The 4,581-nt window shown below is 40.5% G+C and overlaps 1 pseudogene; it reads right to left on the minus strand.

Moving 5' to 3' along the window:
* Nucleotides 1–355: 355 nt before the first annotated feature.
* On the minus strand, nucleotides 356–508 carry LOC125159598 (uncharacterized; annotated as a pseudogene).
* Between the last annotated feature and the right edge of the window lie 4,073 nt (nucleotides 509–4,581).

The raw sequence follows: 4,581 nt of genomic DNA on the forward strand, positions 1-4,581 counted from the left end.
GGATTCCTGGAGTCCTGCAGGGGGCCTAGAAATGTGTTTTCTGAGAGAAACACGTTACCTGTGCACATTCATGGTCTTAAGAGTGTTTACCTTAATTCACAGGTAATTCAGCTTTTAAATACAATATGAATTGCAGAGCTATTTTGTCCCATTGTAAAAGGGAGGTAGAAATTCTACGTAAAAGAATGAACAGAAACATGTCTCAATTTCAGGTGTAAAACTCCCATAAGGCATCATGAGACAAAGTACCAGTTGCAACTGTTCCTGGGACACAATTGAACCTGCTCATATAAATACAACTGAAGAACTCTGTGAGTTACTGGCCCTGCAGGTAATCACTGATTCTCTCCCTTCACGACTGAAGTTCCACGTACATTTTCGATTACACATGCCGCTTCTGAAAATTCAGAGTATTTCCACCTAGGGGACAACTGGAGAAATTCTCGATGAGCAATAATCGCGCCTCGGATAAACCTCATTGGCTATGATACTGCCACTGCGCAAAGCTTGGGAGAACTTCTCTATTGCACATTGACCAACACAGAAGGACCAGTAATGAGTTCTGAAATTTAACTAAGAACCCTCAACACTGCACAAAGCACACAATATAATGTTGGAAAGTGTTGTTATCTTTTCCAGTCACGAGGCTCATAGCAGACATTCTGAACAAATTCATGGCCTACTCTGAAATAGGAAAAAAAATGAAAATAATCAGGATAATCCCATGCAAAGAAAGTGAGAAAGGTGTCCCATGCTCCAGAAGACTTGAGGGTGCAGTGAAGTGTCATTCTCCTCAAGTTATTTCCACAAACACAAAGTGATAGCCACGTGGTCCTCCACCTCCACACACTTGTGGCGTCCAGAGGCACTAGCTAACATGATGATCTTAAACTGGAGAAGTCTGGAGGCTTGTGAGGATGTAAATCAAACAGTAAAAATACCAGAGGGCATAGAAAACCAGACAAGGTCAGATAAATTTTCCAGAAAGCATTGCAACTGAAATAGGCAACAGAATTTACCTTGTCTTTCTCTGCATCCATGGTAGAGACACAACTGATATTCCCCATGGGAGTTGCACCATGTCCTAGGTCTCATAAAAGATGGAGGGGGATGGAAGTTGATTCTGACTTGCATAGACTGTGTGCAAGAAAAACAAACCATCCGCAACAGGTTTCATTATATTCAACTCTTTCACATTCTCATGTCCCGTACTAGGGGCAGAGGGTTTTTCAGGTGCCTCAGGTGACCCTTGAGGACAAGAGGGAGATCTGATCCTGTCCTTTGAGGAAGGTCTACATGGCCCTGGTTCAGGAGTTTTTATAACTAATCAAGCATCTGTGAACAGTTCAGGTCTCAACTAGCTAGAAATAAAGTTAGGGGTGTGTTTCATCCCTCAGAGAGCCCAGCACATGGTCTCTGTACAAGCTACATCCTAGGGAGTCAGCATGTATAAGGCCTCTTTCCTTCTCAGAGACATGTGTTGCCCAGCTCACTGGGTGGAAACGACTGCCCATTTCATTCATTTCCTGAGAAATTTGAAGCACATTACACTGTCCTCACTCAGGCTAACCTGAAAGCCCTGTGGTGCCATCACTGCATCCTCTCCAAACACTCAACAAGTAAAAAGACAAAACGTGTTTTATAAGTCAACTCATACTGTTTCAATCATCTTTCCAGATGGTGGAGGTGGAGGGTGAGGTCCCAGAGGCCACCAGGTTGGAGAAGTTGGTGGTGGCCCAAAGACCCTGGATGGTGATAAAGAGCAGCCCAACGGGGTATGACACGGAGGGCACTTCTGAGAAAGGAGGAACTGTTCTGGAAGCCATTTTGACATGCCGGACAGAAATTAAACTTTTGAGATGTGTTAGAGTAAAAGGTGAAAAATCCAACACCAACACTAACATACCTGAACCCCAGTGAAGCCGGAATGGCACCTCTCTCCTTCCCCTCCACCTGGTTTCAACAGGGCAGCATTACTGCCACAAAACTCCACCCTTCCCAATGGGTCCAACCTAGAGCTTCTAGGCATTTGTGGAGACAAAGCAGTGCATTGCTGGCAGCAAGCATGGTACTAGCTGTGCCTGAAAATGTAGGGAAGGAAGTGGCTACTCTTAAAGCATCAGGGGGATAATTACAGACTACTAAAGAAAGTCTGTTTCACACACACAGGCTTCTATTTCCAGGACTACTCTCTATCCAGCCCTTCACCACTTCAACAGCTACGTCTTGGCATAATAAGAGCTGAAATGGTGAGGAAGAATTTTGTTTTCATATCATTCGTTTACATCTTTAATCCATTTCAAGTTAATTCTTGGAGTGATGTAACATAAGGTGCTAAGCTTTAATCTTATACATGTGACTATCCAATTTTCCCAGCTCCAGTTATTCAAGAGACTACTCTTCTCCACTGAGTATTCTTGACTCCCTTGTCAAATACTAGTTGACTGTGCATGCATGGCTTTAGTTTGGGCTCTCAATTTCCATTCCATTGCCTTGTGTGTGTGTGCCTATGCCAATGACATAACTGATTTCTTTGTGTTAGAATGCAGCTTGAAATCAAGAAGTGTGATGCCACCTGTTTTGTTCTTTCTTGCATTGGCTACTTGGGGTCTTTTTGTGGTTCCAAATACATTTGAAGATATGTGTTTCTAATTGCATAAAACTTACATCCATTGGATGTTCTTTCCTGCTTTGTCAAAGATGAGTTGGCCATACGTTTGTGGGTCTAGTTCTGGGGTTTCTATTCTATTCCATTGGTCTATGTGTCTGTTTTTGTGCCAGCTATACTGTTTTCAAGCCCAGCGATTAATTTTATGACTATTATTCTAAAATTCACTTTCTGTTATATTATTTAAATTCTTTTTGATCAGCTCCTTAGCTGTTGTTATTTCCTGGAGATTCTTCTGAGGGGAATTCTTCCGCTTGGTCATTTTGGATAGTCCCTGGTGTGGTGAGGACCTGCAGGGCACTTCTCCTGTGCTGTGGTGTATAACTGGAGTTGGTGGGCGGAGTCTCCTGTTTCTTTCATACAAATTGAATTTCTTCCATTTCTGCACACAGGTTTTACAGTTTTCTGTAGAGAGGTCTTTCACTTCCTTAGCTAAATTTGTTCCTATAAATTTTATTGGTTTTGATGCTATTGTAAATGGGATTGTTTTCTTTCCCTCTTAGATAATTTGGTTAGTGTATAGGAATGCTACAGAATTTGATCTGTGACTTTCTATTTTGGAACTTTATTGCATTTCTTGATTAGATAGGAACAGGTTCTTTTACATTAAACTTTTTATTTCATTCCTTTACCTTATTTTTAAAAAATCATGTTATTTGGGAATAGCTGACACACTGTGTTACATTAGTTTCAGATGAACAACATAGTGATGGGACAAGTGTATACATGCTGCTACGCTAACACAGGTGTAGCTATCGTCTCTCACCATGCATCACCACTCCAGTACCATTCTCTATTTTCCCTATGCTATGTCTTCTACCTGTGATTTATTCATTCCATAAACAGAAGCCTGCATCAACCAATCCCCTTCACATATCTAGGGCATCCTTGTCTTGTGCCTGATCTTAGAGGAAAATCTTTCACAATCTCACTATTGAGTATGATGTTAGCTGTGGGCTTCACATACATGGCCTTTCTTATGTTGAGATATGTTCCTTCTACACAGAATTCTAAAGAGATTTTTAGCACAAATGGATACCAAATTTTCTCAGAACTTTTTTTTTCTGTGTCTATTGACATCGTCACATGAGTTTTCTTTTTAATTTTTAAAATGTATTTATTTATTTTAGGTTAAATTTATTTATGTATTTCTTTAGAATTTATTTGTTCAAGTGTTTAATTAAATTCCAGTTGGTTAACATACAGTGTAGTGTTAGTTTCAGGTATAGAATGTAGTCATCCATCACTTACATACAACACCAAGTGTTCCTCACTACTAGCGCCCTCCTTAGCCCATCACCCATTAAACCCATCCCCCTGCCCACCTCCCTTCTAGTAACCCTGCCTTTGCTATTTATACTTAAGATTCTGGTTTCTGGTTGATTTTTTTTCATTCAAGTATGTGAGGAGTCACATTTATTGATTTGCATTTCTGAAACATCCTTCCTTTACAGGGAAAAAAGCCCTTCATCACGGTCAATGATCCTTTTAAGGTGATGCTGAATTTGGTTTGCTTGTATATTATTGGGAATTATTCATCTATATTCATCACGGGGATACTGGCCTATAGTTTTCTGTTCAAGTAGTATCCTTTTCTGGCTTCCTACCAGGGTATTCCAGTCTCATGAAATGAGTTTGGAGGTGTTTATCCCTTTTTAATCAGTGAGAGGACTGCTGTTAGTTTCTTCTACAACGGTTGTTCAAATTCACCAGTGAATGCACCTGTTCCTGGGCTTTTCTTCCCTGAGAGAATTTCCATTACTAACTCAATTTACTTGCATTGGTTATCTTCTTGTATTGATGCAGTCTTCCTTTAATGGGTCTGTGCAAACCTTCTATATCTTCCTAATACAGTCTTGGTAGGTTGTGTGTTTCTAAGAACCTATCCATTTCTTCTAGGTAAGTGGTTTGCT

This window comes from Prionailurus viverrinus, unplaced genomic scaffold (assembly GCF_022837055.1).
Source record: "Prionailurus viverrinus isolate Anna unplaced genomic scaffold, UM_Priviv_1.0 scaffold_52, whole genome shotgun sequence".
NCBI lineage: Eukaryota > Metazoa > Chordata > Mammalia > Carnivora > Felidae > Prionailurus > Prionailurus viverrinus.